The sequence below is a fragment of the Cupressus sempervirens genome, chromosome 6, assembly GCF_028749045.1.
Source record: "Cupressus sempervirens isolate cs-2001-9-10 chromosome 6, ASM2874904v1, whole genome shotgun sequence".
In the NCBI taxonomy this organism is placed as follows: Eukaryota; Viridiplantae; Streptophyta; class Pinopsida; order Cupressales; family Cupressaceae; genus Cupressus; species Cupressus sempervirens.
Window position 1 is genome coordinate 320,708,603 of NC_143123.1, and position 17,568 is coordinate 320,726,170.

The following is a 17,568-nucleotide window of genomic DNA, read 5'->3' on the forward strand; positions in this document are numbered from 1 at the left end:
TTATATCATATATCAATTCCTAAAAAGGTTAGTGTTGAAAAGAATAGATTAGCATGAGTAAAAGATACAAGATGATGAGAAAAGTTCAAAGTTTCAAATTTTCATGTTATTGCCAAGTGTGGAAGGTCCTCTATAGATGCCAAGTAAATACTAGTGAGTACCGAGCTGCTAGCCAAAGTCAGTTGGAGCCAAGTCTATGGTAGCTACCAAGTGAAGGAAATCTCTATAGAAGCTAAGTGGAACATAAATAGTGTTGATGTTGAGTTTACAGTTGTACAAGCAATAAGCATTAAATGCAGAGTTTTGAGGGGTATAAGGTCAATTTTCACCCATTTCTCATCATAATGAATTTGAGCAAGAACAAGTAGAGTAAAGAGGCAATTCACAATCTAGTTTAAAGCATTTGCAAAGATCCTAGCAATGATCCAACACCAATTCATCAAATCTTCAAGGTATTCTTATAAGCTAAGTTGCATAGTTTAAATTTGTTAAACCCTAGTTTGCCAAAATGGCTTCTAGTTCAAAGAGTGTGAAGGAGAAAAAAAAAATTTGATGTTCAATTAGTTAGTAATGAGGTAAAACAATCAAAGTTTAAAGCCATCCCAAACATTTCCTATAAGCAAGACTCGTCAGGCACATTTTCCATGATTTTGCCTAAAGTCATAATGGTTTAAGACATGAAAAAATGTTACAACTACAAAGTAGGAGGCATAGGTGACATGGAGATAAGACAAGCATATGATAAATTGTGTGAAAATGGTGTCTTGAAGGAAGAATTTAAGATTGTAGAAAGAAAGGGTTTGACCCATGCCCTAGATCTCCCCACAGTGTTTAAATTTGAATGGATCAAGATAGTACTAAGAACAATACATGATGGATGTATATGGTTAGAGGGTGGATCTATCAAGATTTCAAAAAGAATTATTCATAGGGTGACTAGTTTTCTAACCCTAGATTGGCCAAAGACCCTACGTAGTGATTCAAAAGAGGTAATTGAGAAGAATACAGGTGCAAAATGGAATAAGGAAGGAATGACCTTGATACCATTATAGACCCACTACTTGACTTTGCAATTAGGGTTATTTCTCACAAGTTTTATCAGTCACACAAGTTAAAAAAATGTACCCTATATTTCTATTGATGTTGGATACAAAACTGTCAAGAAAGATCACACTTATGATCTTATAGAGCTTCAGCTATAGCAAATAATGGAAAATCTTGGAGCAATTGGGAAGACAAAAAGTGCCCAATGCAAATTTGGATCAATTCTAATTTTCATATTCTTCTATGTACAATATTGAATTCCCATCTTTTGGTAAAGTTGGATGGAAAACAAATAGATCAGTGGCTGTAAAAATTAATGAGTATATTGAGCAAATGTGCAAAAACTTTAAAACAGTTGTGACAAGTTATTTTGAAGACTTTAAGAAGTCTATGAAGTAGAGATTAAGGATACCTATCTCCTTAGTTAAACAATACTAAAATGGCATATGTTTTCTTGTAAACATTGATTACACATACATTCAGGCTACTATACCTAAGGGAAGATGGATAAGACCCTTAGGCTATGAAATCAATGTTGATGAAGCCTCAGCTACCATCACTGCACTTCTAGCTGAAGAAGTTGACAAAAGTGCCAAGACATTTGGTAACTATGATGTCATGAAATCTAAATTTGAGATGGAGTTAAAGACAACCTCCACACTAAAAAAGAAAGACAAAATGGTGAAGAAATTAAAAGCAAAATTTGGAGAAGGTGTAGGTCAAGAGGAAGAAGAAGATGATGAAGAGGGTAAAGAGGAAGAACAAGAATAAGCCCAAGAACCTCTTGCTTTGACACAAGGCATGGGTGAAGACATTGAAGAAGAAGAAGGTGTCGAGGAAGAGAAAATCAAAGAAGCACCAATGCAAAAAGAACCTAAGAAAAGGAAGGCCAAGGCACAACTTGTGGCAAAAAAAAAGAGGAAAAGAAGACTACCAAGCCTAGCCCAGCAAAGCCAGCAGCACCAACCAACATGGAAAGTGCAAGGGTTACTACTCAAAAGGCCAAAGAGAAAGCCAAAAAGAAGGCAAAGGATACTACACAAGAAGGGCCAGTGCATAAGAAAAAGAGGAGAAAATACATTGCACAACCAGAGACTGATGATGAAAAGACAAAATATGAAGATACAAGTTAGTTTAGAGTGGTAAAATTTGATCTGGAATATGTTTCTGAAAATATTAGGAATAATGTAGATTTGACAAGTTTGAAAAATATTAGTTTTGGAAAACTTGGAAGAGAAGAAGAAAACTTGATTGAAGAATCAATATATGCAATGATGGAAAAATTCAAGAATACTCCACTTGAATTAGATAATACAATGCCAAAGGAGTTGTATACTATTTTTGAAAATAAGTGGCATTACTATTTAAATTTGGAGAAAAAAATAAGAGAATCAAAACTAGCACAAGTGATATCAAATTTTTAAAAAGGTCAAATTGTCAAAGCTAATGAGAAATATGGTGGACAATTTGCACCAAAATATAGGGCATTTAGCATCCTTCAATAAAAAATTGAAGATATTGTGAAGAAATCCACTCAAATGTGGAAAGTGATCTATGGATTGACAACTATTAAAGAAGGAGAAGAAGATCCATTTGAAGAGAGAAACAATGGCGATGAAGAAGAAGATAAGGAGGAAGAAACTTTAAAGGATAAAACTAATGTGGAGGAGACAAAAGAAGATAGATGAGATAGCTATAACTGAAGAGTAGTTGGAAGAATAGAATGCACAAGACACACAAATGTTGAGCATGAGCCCTCCACATGACACAAGCATGCCTGCAAAAACTATAACTATTAAGGATGTTCTTGATAATTCAACACAGAAAATCAACCCCTTAGCTATAGAAGACCTGAAGAATATCTTTGACCAATATACACTACAAGCTAGATTATATGAAAATCTAGTATTAGTCATGAGTGTTGATGAACTTCATAAGGTAGTAGCTGACATTACAAGGGATAAGGTGAACACACAAGAACTACCTTTTGCCATCCCTTTAGCTACCAGTGCTCAACCTTTAGTACAAACATCAAAGACACATCTGCAAAGGTTGACACAATTGATAAAATTGATAAAGTTGAACAAAAGAAAGTAGATGAAGAGAAGTCTATAGAAAAACAAATAGGATAGATAGATGCATCTATACTTGATGTGAAAACACAAGGTGCAATTCCAATAATTTTGATTGACCAAGGTAGATCTAAAGAAAGTAAGGACATACCCAAGGAGAAGGAACAAGAGACCATTCATGCATTGGTAACTCTATCAACATCTAGCTCTCCTACAAAAGTCCTTTAGAGGTCAAGCATTGAAGATGTACCACTGCAAATCTTAGCACCAAGCTCAAGTTCATCCAAGGTTGAAAAGGTAATTCACTATGGAGATGTAACTCTAGATGAAGAAATAGTGATACCTTAATTTGATTATGCAATCATGACATTAGAATAGATAGGCATAATGCAACAAGCCTTGGAAAGGAAGAAAAATTAGGAGATACTTAAAAGGAGTATAGAAAGAGGAAAGCATTGCAAGAAATCAAAGATATCTTTTTAGATTCTTTTAGTTTGCCAACACCTAAAGAATCCAAGCCACTATTAGAATAGTTATCATATATTGTTGAATAGGTGAACAATGAAGACTAGGACACTAATGTCAAACTTATGGAATGGTCAGAAAGAAAATTTTAAGGAAAAGTCAATGAAAAGATATATGGTGACATAGCACTAGCACAAGTTGAATTGGCTACGAAAATTGAGAAAGTGAAGAAGGTACTTGAGAACATATTCTCATTGTACACCAAATTGTGTGATCCCATACTCTTCACACGAGAAACAAGCCATAGAATTTTGAGTTTGGAGAGAAATCTAAAAGTCTTAGGTATGCAACTACCTTAGAACCTAGCTTAGAGTGAGAAGCATTTCCACTCATTGCTTCACTCATAGAATCAACTAGCCATGTTAACAATAGAAGAGGCTAATATAAGAACCAAGTTGGCTAACATCCAATCCTCCCTTACCCCTCATATGGAGATACTCCATAAAGAACTAGCATATGCAGAAGCTTTTTTGAAGAAAGATCCTAATCTTTCAACATCAGATGGACTAATTTACCTTGTAGTAGAGACAACAATTCAAATAAAGTCATTAGATATTGCATGTGACATTGGGATTAAGCTCTAAAAATAATAATGAAAGTCCACGGAAAAATTTTAGACAAATACACAATTAGTTTATAGACCCTTTGACATAAGTGTCAAAAAGGGGGAGATAGAGATAGATGGAGATAAATAAGCAAGGGGGAGATAAAGATAAAGAAAGAAAGAGGGAGATATGCCAATGGGGGGGAAAATAGAAGAAACAGAGAAAAGTAGCAGAAATATTGCATATCACCATATTTGAAGTCAAAGAGTATCAACAAGAAACAGAATTACTTAGAATGGAGAACAAATTTTTGGATACAATATAGGCATGTTAACTCAGGGGGAGTTACAAAATTTTGAGGTATATAGTCTATTATAGAATTTTGAAAAATTTGAAGTCTTGCATATATGCTAAGTTGTGAATATATTATACTAGAGAATATTAGATTTGTTATGTACAGTTAATAGTTTTTGGTACTCTTTTCAAAGGGGGAGATTGTTGATCTCAGATTGGTTTTGATAATTGAGTGTCAAACACTTAAGACATTCACTAAGTAAATATAGATTATGCCAAGTTGCAATGAGTGCTGAGTCACTTAAGTGTCGAGAAGATAGACCATGCCAAGCAATTCAGGTGCCGAGCAATTCAGGTGCCAAGCCAGAAATAGAATTATAGTATGTGTTGAGCATCAATAACATCAAGTTCCAAGTAACATAGATTGAACATAGTTGTTTTTGATGGCACAAACAACTATGTAAACCATTTTTATGTTGATTTATGGATAGATCTTAAAGCTTTTGAAGATAAGGATGTATCTATTTGAATTCCCTATGTAATCACATGTAGCCAATCAGAAAATAGGAAGTGTTAAATGACAAAATGGATCAATCTTAGTTGTAGATTCATACCTAACCCTAAGCCACCAAAGCCTTTATAAGGAAGAAAATGTCGCAACATTTTTAATATATAGAGGATCAAGAGAGCAAAGATATCAAAGGGGTGAATGAATGAATTATTGAGAAAGCATTTAAGGTGACTTAATAGTGCGAAAGAATTGCAGAATCAGTTTACATAATAGAGGATCAAAGACATAGCATTGATATATCAGATCAAAGAGGATCAAGAAGGACAGAATGGTGATCTAAAATTAGCAAATAAAGTTGCAAGTTGTACCAAATCAAAACCTCTAATGTTACTTTCTAACAACTATATCAATTAGGGTAAATCCTTTGGACTAAGGTTGATTTAATAGTCATTATCAAATCCTTTAATAGGGTGATATTCCAATTGAATGTTCTAAAGTCCTTGAAATAGGCACACTTCTAACAGGGTGTTAAAATCCTCTAACAAGGTGGGACCTAATAGTCCTTGTAAGCCTTTACAGGGCATGCCTTTCACCGAGCAGATCATGTTTCATGGTCAAACTTATTATAATCGTAATTGGTGACACTTTATTGCTACATTAGTGAAGAATTGTGGGTGTCATCCCCACCCCAGTTCTACCTTCTCATTTGGAAGGTTTTTGTGTAATCATATTTGGTGTTAAGTGCATATGTGATTACATGTTTTGATGCATTTTAATTTACATGCTATTTTTAGTTCATATGTTACATGCATCTAATGAATGGTTAAAGTTTTAGTAGTTGAAGTTTGAACATTTAATTCACCCCCCCCGCTAGAAGTATATGTCTCCCATTTGTAATTCCAACAAGTACTAAGAATTATCATACAATGCTAACAAAGTATTGCATGATAATCATGACTAAAAAAATGATGAAATCAACAAGCGGAAAATGCAATAAAAAATACAAATTAGGAGGCAAAACTATAACATTTTCACCCATGATGGGTGCCAAAATGTACACTCAAATTGTGTACTTCACTAAACCCTTCTATCCAAGATATCCCATGGATTGGAGTACTTGAATGTTGGCTTAGAGCTCCCTAGTCATGGAGTGCAAGAGGCATAAAATAAGCATGAAGTGAGCTCTCAAATGAGCCTTAGGGATGCATCCCTTTCTAGTAAACCATGAAATGGGAGGTTCTTGAGATAAGAGCAAGAATTCTAGTGTGAAAAGAGCTCTCAAGATACAATTCAAGAAATGAAGATAGACTAAGATGAAATGCACAATGCAACTAGATTAAGAAAGATGAATGTGTTACAACCATTCATAATTAGACTATGTGAGATGATATTACAAAAGAAATTAATATATTTTATATTAATCTAAGCTAAGATGGATTATGAAAGAATGAGACAAGAAGCAAGAAGTTCTCCACAAGTGTTCTCAAGAAAACCTACCAAGAAACCTATAGCTTAACAATACTCAACAACTAGCTCCTTAGAGGGGGAGAGATCTCTCTCTTTTTCAAGATAGACAAATAGTTGAGATCAAGATCAAGAACTAGATTATCAAGAGCGGGGGTTAACTTTTGGCATGATCAATGTGCAAGATCAAGTCAACCAATGAAAAGGAATTGAATTTTCATGTGGGACAAAAGCCTTTTTTTTTAATTTGTAAATAGGAAAAAGACTTTATGTGTGCACATTGAGTGGGTTAGAAGAATGGGGTCTTTATTTAATTAAAAGGGGACATGTTCATTTAATCAAATGTGAACTTAGGATATTATAGTCAAACTATAGATTACAATTAAATAAATTTATTTTTAGCAACTTGTCCTAGCAAAATGATTAATTGAATCAACCAAAATGTTAAAAAGGGGGCTAATAGTCTAGATGACCATTTTTAGGTGGTTACATTTGTAAGAAAAGAGAAATCATGATCAAAAGATCTCATAAGTCTATGACTTCTCCTAATAAAAATGTTTTAGGTATGACTTAACGTGATAAAGATCATATAATGGTAGATCATAAAAAGATACTCTAATGAGATATAACCACACCATAGATGTAACAAATATCAATGTAACAAGTAGCATAAAAAGATAGAGAGATATAACTTCATAATATAGACAAATATAACTCCACAAATCATGAAAGAGAGGAATGTAAAAAGAAGCACTCTAACTCCAAAAGGAAAAATGGAACAAGTTGGGTTCCCCAAAATATTCAAGGGGGAATCTGAAGCAGTGAATTCTACAATGTGAACTAGATGGGACAAAATTATTAATGACATACTTTCTCACTAAGTCATCCAGTACAAGAGAAAGATGGGTTTACAAACATTAATCTCAATATAACTCAAGTTAGATTGGATAAATCCAAATAGGATGAATGGATTCCAATGCTAAAACTAAATTATTTAAAGAAAGGTCATAAGAAATTCCTCTTTCATGCAATGTTAGTTAACCTTAAGATGTGCAATGTGAATGTAAATTGACCAGTTTGATTGAATGATAAGATCAATATAGATCTAGGTATTATGTATATACAATCATCCCAATTAAGATATGGAAATAGATCTATGCTACAAAATAAAAGAAAGGGTGAAAAAATAACCTTGAAATATGCAAGAGAAGGTGCTTTTCTAATCTTAAAATTATGGATCTACAATTGTGACTCTAATCACCAATGTGTTATACAATCGAGATAGAATACTCAAAAAGCAGTAAAAAGCCCAAGTCTCCAAGTATAGTTCAACCTAAGGAAAAGCTACTAGAAGTTTTATGAAGAGTGAAACATATTCCTATGAAATTATAATAAAGTTGACACATATCCTTTTGAAAGCCCTCAACAAACAATTTTCTTATTTGGAATTAAAATTTTGATACCTTACACCTACACACGAGAAAAATTAATTTTGTTTTTTTGGGAGGGATTGTGTTCATGAAACCCTATATTAAGGAATCTACCTTGAAATTAAATGAAATATAAAGAATGTAAGGATGCAAGAAAAATGTAAATATTCACCTTTCCTAATGTAACCCTTTCCAATAAGGATTTATCAATGTTTGTATGTTGTAGATGTTAACTTTTTAATGAAGGATGTAGGAAATACCCACAAATTCAATGGCTTTACCAAAACCAAATCATGAAGGCATGGGTGTAAATGTGCACCAAAAAATAAGAATATGAATGTCACAATGTATATCTACTCCCTTGATGGCCAAACAAATGCTAGATCTTGAAGAGTAAATGCTCACAAAGAATCCTTAGATCTAGAATGCCTTGAATGCTTGATGAATACTTGAAATTCATTAGGAAACTTTCTTTCTTGAGTTCTTTATGATTCTTAAGATCTTGTGTTCATGTGTGTGTATAGTGAAAGTGAGGTTCCTAAGATCCCTTTTATCCTATTTTTTGTGTGTGAAAATAAAGCAAGCCAATGGACCAAAATTACATAGAGTATGGGTCAACCAAGTCAAGCTATATCAATACAAGTCAGCTAGGTCAACCTATATATGTATAGGTATCCTTGAGAAGAGGTAGCCTTGAGGTCTCAAAAATTGCACAAATGAAAGTAGAAGAAAAGGAATTGAACATAAGAATGAGCTAATTGAGTATAAATACATTTGTGATCCATAAAATCACTAAAGGATGGAGATAAAAAGGTTTTAAATGATGAGTTCTTCCATTTTAAGATGGTACAAAACCCAAATAATTAAAAAAATAGAGATGCAACCCTAGATGCACAATAATTCAAAAATTAAACTAAATAATAGCATCACCTTTTTCTTGAGCAATTCCTTATAATTGCAGTCTTATCAATATGGCCATAGAAATATGTCATTTTGTATATTTAGCATGTAAAAATAATATATCATCAAGCTCACACATCACATCACTTATCCACACTCTTGAAATATCTCAAAAACTTGATCTTATATACTTTATCATAATCCCAAAATATCACCTCAATTGGCTCCAATAAGTTGCATGTAAAATGTAGATCATATAATAGTTAGTTATCCACACTAACCTATCCTAGAGATGTACACTATAGTGTATTTTAATGTCTACCAAACATAATCATAAAATCAAAAGGATCATTAATTTGATAGGATTATTGAATGGTCTAGAAAACCTATATCACATCATAAAATAGTCCTTTGTCTGCTTGATATATAGATTCTAAAAAAGACATCATATTGTGATCATTGAATAACAATATTTGTACCTTTTAGAATGATATTATATTTATGAAATACATATTATTAATCTCAAATTGGTTTTGACTAGTGATTATCTATACACTTAATTCATTTACTTAGTTCATGTCGAACAAGTAACATATGTTGAGCACAACATATAAGTTAGAGCATGTCAAGTAAATAGTGAGTGTCGAGTCACTCATATGTTGAGTCACTCAAGTGTTGAGCAAAAAACATGTGCTAAGTGATTTGGGAGTTGAGTAGGAAGTACATGCCAAGTCATTCAAGTGTTGAGTGACAACATTGAAGTCATAGTATGTGTCGAGAACCAAGAACTTTAGATGTCAAGTAACATAGTTTTGTCATAGTTGTTTGTAGTGGCACAAACTACTATGTAAACCATTTTTTAGCTGACTAAAAGATTGAATTATGATATTTTGGTGATATGGATGAATCTTAATTAGGAATCCCTATGTATTACATGCACCCAATCAAGTACAGGGAAGGTTAAGTGTCAATGTGAATGAATCATAGCCATTGATTCATACCTAACCCTAAGTCACCTAGGTCTTCTTAAGGAGGACAAACCCTAAACTTCATATGTGTAAGAAAGGGAATGAATCAATGACCAAGGAGAGTTTTTCAAGTGAAAACTAGGACATTCATGGTGACCAAGGCATTATGATCTAAAGTGTATTGTAGAATCAATTAAAGGAGAATAGAGGAAGGAAATAGTGAACAACAGAGAATCATCTGATCAAGAAGGATCAAGTACATAGTAAGATAGAGTTGATCTATCATCAAGCATCAAAGTGCTAATAATAGGATCAATGTTGAGACATTTTAATAGGTGAATTAGTTAAATATCTTAACAAAGTAGTTCTAATAGGTTGTATTGAAATCATCTAAGAAAGTGCTTATTTAATTATGAGTTGAAAGTCCTTTAACTAGGCACACTTCTAATAGGGTGTTGAAATCCTTTAATAGGGTGAGACCTAATAGTCTTTATAATCCTTTAACATGGTAGACCTTTCACAAGGTAGATCATGGTTCATGATCAAATATTGTAGACTTCATTGGATACACTTTATTACTACAGTAGTAAAGATTTTTTGGTGTCGTCCACACCCCAATTTTACCTTCTCATTGGAGGGTTTTTGGGTAATCATATCTTGTGTCATGAATGTGTGAATGCTTACTTGTTTACATACTTTAGATATACATGTTTTACATGGTATTTTAGTTTACTTATTAAATATCTAAGATAGATGTGTGGTGAATATTTTATGGATCAAATTTTAAAGTACTAATTCACTCCTCCACCCTCTCATAAGTTTACCTTTCCTATTGTAATTCCAACAATTGATATCAAAGCCTTATTCTTTGAAAGTGAAGCTTTGTAGATTTGAGGAAAGATCTTGGAAATGAAAGTTTACAAGTTGGAAAAATCATTGAGAACCAAGGGATTGAAATGCAACTCATTCTACATTAGTTGAATGAAGTAAGAGATTATCTAAAAAAATCATTGAAGAGAAGGTAGGAAATTTCTATTGAGGAGAATGACGCACAATAGCAAGAGATGGAAACTACTAATCTATTTGCAAATGGAAACTCCAATGAATTTGATGTAGCAATTGCAAATCTAATGGAAAAGAACAGAACCTTAGCAAAAGAGATCAAAAATATTAAGATAGAGAAAGAATCACAAGCCATATTACTATGTGAGGTGATCAAATAGAAAAAGAAAGTTATGGAAGAAAAAGTCATGATTGAAGATGAAAAAAGAGTTTTGACCAATAGGCTAGAAGAGAAATCATTAGAGGTAAATAGGAATGCTAACATGCAATTAAAAACTAATGATGAATGCAAACCATGAACTAAATGCAAAGGACATTGAGATAACAACACTAAAGTTTTTGATTAAGTAAAATAGGTTTTACAGGGATCCTGAAACCCAAAAATTTTACATAATCTCTGAAATAGAAATAAAAAGTAAAGTCCAGCTAGTATGCATCTTCTTATAAAAAGCCAAAACCAAAAGATAGGCCCACAACCAAGAAATAAAAACTAGTAACCCTAGATAAGGAAAAAAAATGGAAACTAAAACTATTAGTTCTCCCTATCTAGAACCTGTAGAGTCTCTGCAGCTTCATTAGCCCTCCAATTGTCTTTGCCCACTTGATCCTAGTTTTGATCATTCGCCGATCCCCTAGTCTCTTTCTTTACTCCCTTAGTTTTCTCAAAGTCCATACTGGCCTTATCTTCTTTTTCCCCTCCAAAACCAACTTCCTTCAGTGATTCACCCAAAGAATTGATATTCTCATTCAGGGTGTACAAAGTTGCAATCACTTGATTAGCTAGGTTATGATTAGAAGTCTTCATCCTTAACTCTTTTTTCAACCATTGAGATATGATCCTCCTAGTCAGCATGGTGTCCCTTATCGCTACTTCTCATATGGTTATCCTTCTAGCTCATTTTCTCCTTAAGCTCTTCTATCTCATGAAACAACCATTTGATAGAGAAAAAGTTATCTATCATTCCATTTTTAGCATTGTTGAGTAGATTGAGCCCATATTCCTTTGCATTGTCAGAGATTGCAATTAGAGCCAGGTCAAGAAGTTCATAAAAATGGACTTTACCATCTTTTTTCTCCATCACTTGGGGGTTCATCATCTCTCTAAAAATCCCCATCTTTTCAATTTTAGAGTTAAAATTTCTCCATGACCCCCTCTTTTCTTTTAGAACCACCTCCCCACTATCTTCCACCAGAGAAATAATCTTCCCCTGTGGTGATGAAATAGAATGGATAGGGCCCGCAAACAAAGGAGTCTAGTCTTTTGTTTCTTCTAGTTGCAAAGCCTCCTTAGCCTTCCTTTTCTTGGGGATCCCCAGTGTAATTGTCATGTCCTCCTCAACCTTCTCATTGTCCTCCCCCTTCACCTCTTCCTCTAATTTTGTATCCTCTTCTTCAATGCTATTCTTCTCCTCCTCTTGTTCCTCATTCTTGGGGGGGTTAGGGGTTAAACACCTAGGGCTTTTTCTGCTAAGAGCAATGTTGGCAGAGGGAGAGACTTTCTCCCCTTCCTTTGATTTCTTGCCCTTAGAGGGGGAAGTTTCTTCATCTTCCAATTTTATGCTTTGTACTTCCTCAAAATCCAAGCTCTCAATTTCCTCAAAAACATTCCCGGCTTCACTGAGGGATTTGCCCCTGGTTTGAGTCTTTATGTACTCATATACCAGAAGGAGCAGACCCTCATGAAGGGTTGGGATAGTAGTGGGTTTCTTTCTAAAACCCTCAATACCCTTGCTCATGGAAGTGAAAAGATACAAAGGAAAATAAATATTTATTACATGCCTAAAGTGATTTAACAAAACGAAGTGATGAGTTTTGACCCTATCGAATCTAGTATCTAGAGATATATATTCGATAATAACCCTTAAGACATACCTCGAAAGATTTCTAATGGACTCCATTTCATAGTATGCCTCAAATTTTTAATGGACTCCATTTCATAGTATGTCTCAATCTTCATGAATTTATCCCCTCCAAGGAGATCTCCATGACCTGGGCGATCAGTTCCACATTAACTTGATATGTAATCCCATCAATTTTAACCTGTCCATCCTTCTAGGATTTCACCATAGTCTTGGTGACCTCATTATCAAAACCATGGAGTTTTTCTATAAATCTTGTAATACCACCCTTCTCGAGCTTATACCAAACCTTCAAGTTATTCCTCTAGTTTTCTGCCTCCCCCATCGGCTCCTTCCTACTTCTTTCTCCAACTATAATGTCCTCTAGTTTGAAAATCCTACACCTACTCCTTGTTCTCTCACAAGCTTCAGATTCCTTTAGTTTTTGAACACCATAAAATATTTTACATTTGGAAAATAAAATGGTAGAAGGAAAATTGATCCATAAAGCATGCCACAGATACTTAATATGATGGAAAGTTAATAATTTTGCATGATTCTCATTTATGCCTTGTTTGACATGCAATCTTACAAATATCACCATAATTAAAATTAGATTATCTTCTTACTTCCCTAGATACATTCCAGTAATATATTAAATCTTTCATAGCCCCTAGAAAGCTCTCACCATTATGCCACATCATCATCGTGTTTTTGACTACCGCTTCATTTGCAAACCAGTTCGTGGCTGAGTTGGCCTCCCTATACACATGGCTTATATGGACCTTTTTAAAGTTTCCCAGGTCATATTTGGTCTCCTCCACCACATTCACAATAGTCCAAGAGGGCAAAGATTTACCATTTAAATAGTTAATAATATTTAAAGAATCCCCCTCTAGCAAAAGGTTCTCGATCCCAAAAGCCAAGGCCAATTTAACAATGTGACAAGCTGCATTGGCCTCAACAAAATGGTTTGACTGAGTCTCGAGAGGATAAGAAAAATTTGCAATGCTACTCCCATGACTATTTCTGATAATTTCCCCACAGCCAGTAGGACCAGGATTCCCTTTGGCTACCCCATCGAAGTTGGCTTTATGCTAGTCTTCAGGGGGAAGAAGCCACCTAGCCTCCTGTCTTTTCCTCTCCCTATCCTTTTTCTTTTCTATGTTTTTACCTCCTTCTATGTTTCCTCCCTTTCTAATTGCAAAATTGTCTTTAATTGATCCTTCTATTTTTTTGCAATAAAAAAGTAGGGGATTCCCTGTCTTTGAAGATACGATTATTTTGCTCTTTCCATATTCCCAATAAAAATATGGAAGAGACCAAGAGCATAACATCTAAGTCTTCATTCTGATGTGGACACTATTCCATTATCTAAAGAACTCTTAGATGTTTGCTAAGATGCACCAACTTACCCCATAGTCCCTAGTCAAAAGATTCCAGACCTTTGAAGAGTAGGGGAAATGAATAAAGAGGTGGTTAACCATCTCCAAATCTTTCTTACAAAGGTTACACCTGTCAGGGATAATTTGACATCTCTTTGCCAAGTTATCCAAGGTAACCACTTTGTCTTGGAGAAGTAGCCAAAAGAATATGTTAATTTTTGGGGTAAGGCCAGGAATCTAGGCCTTAGCCTAGATGAGTTTCTCCATTCTTTCCCACATCAAGAAGTAACTTGAAGCAACAAAGTATTGCCCATTTGAGTTTTCTCCCCAAATAACTTTGTCCCTCTTGTTATTAAGGATCATTGCATTTAGAGTAATCATCAAAGGTTTAAGGTCCTGGGAGACTAGGGATAGATCTTGCCATCCTTGACTAGCTCTGTAATCGCTAACTTTCAGACCAAATCTTCTTATACATATTTCTACCCATCTCTCATAGTTAGGGTGGTCAATAAGAGGTCCTTGACATAGCCAATTATCCTGCCAAAAAAAGATGTTCTCACCATTGCCTACTTTCCATTTTGCCTTAGACTTGGCCAAAAAAATTTCCTTTAAAATCTCATTCCATATGTAAGATCCTTGAGGTATCTCAACCTCACTAAGAAAAAAACTTAGGGATGCCTTCTTAGATATTTCTCCACCATTATATCCCTCCATTCTCCTGAGCTCTAAAAAATGCGCCATATGTGCTTGGCCAACAGGGCATTTTTGACATGTCTAATTTTTCTAATCCCAAGACCACCATATCATTTGGGGAGATAGAAATTATCCCAAGCAATAAGATGATATCTCTTATTATCTTCAAAACTTGTCCATCAGAAGTCTCTCTAAATCTCCTCCATTCTGTCAGCATGCTTGACCAGGATCCTAAAGAGGCTAAGGGCATAAGTAGGGAGATTTTGAAGGGTAGATTTCACCAAAGTACATTTACGTACTTGATTGAGGGTGGCTCATTTCCAACCAGCCAACTTCTTGTTGAATCTATCTATGATACCATTCCAGAAGGATTCCAAAGGTTTGGACCCCAATGGAAATCCAAGATAGCTTGCTGGAAGAGACCCAACGCCACATCCCAAGATACAAGCAATTTTCCTCTGTCTCTCCAAAGGTGTGTTAATAAAGTAGATCAAGCTTTTATCCTAGTTAATAGCCTGTCCTGATCCACTCAAATAGGAATTTAGCAAGCCTTTAAGCACTCTGGCCTCCTGGACCAAGGCATCTCCACCTAAGATAGTATCATCCACAAATTGCTGATGGGTGAAAGAGGTTTGTCCAGATGAAGGCTTGAGGCCATGCAAGCTCCCATCCTATCTTTTCCTTAGAATTAACCTCCCTAAGCACTCCACCATAATAATGAAAATAATTGGGGATAAAGGGTCACCCTGTCTCAACCCTCTTGAGGGGAAGACAAAATTTGAGGGGGAGTCATTGGCCAAAATAGAAAAAGAGGGGGTTGAGACAAGTTGAAGGATGAGTCTACAAATCTGGGCATCAAAACCAAAAGCCTGAAGAATAGCCAACAAGAAATTCTAGTCCACCCTTTCATAAGCTTTAGACAGATCCAACTTAAGCATAAAACCTTCTCTCTCCCCAACTTCCAAGGAATGAATCACCTCAAGGATCATAATAATAGAGTCAAGAATTTTTCTCCTTGGGACAAAGCCAATTTTATGCGGGGAGATAATCAGATGAAGGACACTAAGAAGCCTGGTAAACTTTCGAGATGATTTTATAGAATGAGTTGCAAAGGCTCATGGGTTTGAACTTAACCATCAAGTTGGCCCCTGAGATTTTTGAAATAAGCACCAGAAAAGTAGCATTGAGTTCTTTCAAAAGGTTCCTAGCTCCAAAACATTCTTGCACAACCTTCACAACTTCTCTTTTGATCACCTCCCAATATATCTAGAAAAAGAAGGTTGAAAAACCATCCAGGCCAGGAGCCTTATCACTATCAAGAGAAGTAAGAGCTTGATAAATTTCTTGCGAAGAAGGAATAGCCTTTAGCATAGAATTATGGTGATCTTGCAACAGCAAGGGAATAGCATTTAAGATGTCCTCTTTATCTATCAAGGAGAGAGAAGGATCCTTAGAAAGAAGAGAAGAGAAGAAATTCATAGCTTCATCCTCAATCTCATTTTCCTTAGAAAACAAGGTCTGCCCACTTTTGATGCTTGAAATCCTATTATGAGCCCGATGCTTTAAGGTGGATAGATGAAAAAACTTGGTATTTTGGTCTCCTTCTTTGAGCCAATTAACTCCTAATCTTTGCTTCCAAAAGTGTTCTTCCCTGCTAATGATATTATGTAGATTAAAAAGAATTGACATTTCTTCAAGTTGTAGAATGAATAGTTGAGAAATGATCTGAAAAGGAAAAAAGGAGTTTGTTGAAACATTCAATAAACCAAATGAAGCTATCAAGTACTTTGAACAATTGATGAGATCTCCTAGATCTAACAATGATACATCTAGATTGTGAAACACAAGTAATGAAGAAGGAGAATAATCCAAAAGTGTTGAAGAAAGAAGTAACAAAGGTAAGAACTCAAAACCTACTTGCCATAATTGTGGTAAGAGAGGACATATTTCTAATATGTGCAAGAGAAACACTGCAAATCAAAAGATTAAGCAGAAGAACATGGGTCACCACCATAAGTGTAACAAACAAGGTCATTAGGCACATGAATGCAAAACCAAGACCATGCACACTCAAAGATTTGAAGGATATTGTTATAACTGTCAGAAGTATGGACATAGAGCTTTTGACTGTAGATCCAACCCCATGTGGTCATCAAAAAAAAAAAGCTAAAAAATAAGGGTAACTTTTATAATTGAGATTATAATATAAGGTATAGTTGTCACTACTATCAAGAGTATGGACATGTTCCTAAAAATAGTATTAGAACACACTTCAGAAATTACTACAAAAGATAGTTGAGTCAAACATATTTTAGTTGTTTGAAGACTAGTCACATTAGCCAATATTGTCCAACAAGGTCAAAGGCGCCAAGTTGTGAGTTCAACAAAAGCAAAGGCAAGGGAAATATTGAAAATTTCATAAATGATATCAACATGACATAAAAGATAAAGGAGTATTGCAGAACATCAAGTGCAGATGGGATCACTTCACCCAATGGGTTAGGTGATCACACCTCATCAAACTAAGCAATCAAGAGGTATGTAGGACTCATATTTAAAAAGATATTTCATACATCAGTTCTAAGGATCTAATTTTGAGAAGATTACATATGTATGAATAAAGATGAAAAGTGTTATTAAAAATCAAGAAAAAATATTTAAATTTTCCATGTTACTACTGAGCACGAAAAGTTTCTTATGATTTTTGAGTAAATGGAAAGGCATGTGGATGTTGAGTGAGCCAAAAATTAGTTGATATTGAGCTTATAGCTATGTAAGCACTTAACATTAATTGTAATGTTTTAAGGATTATTTGATCAATTTTTGCTCATTTAACA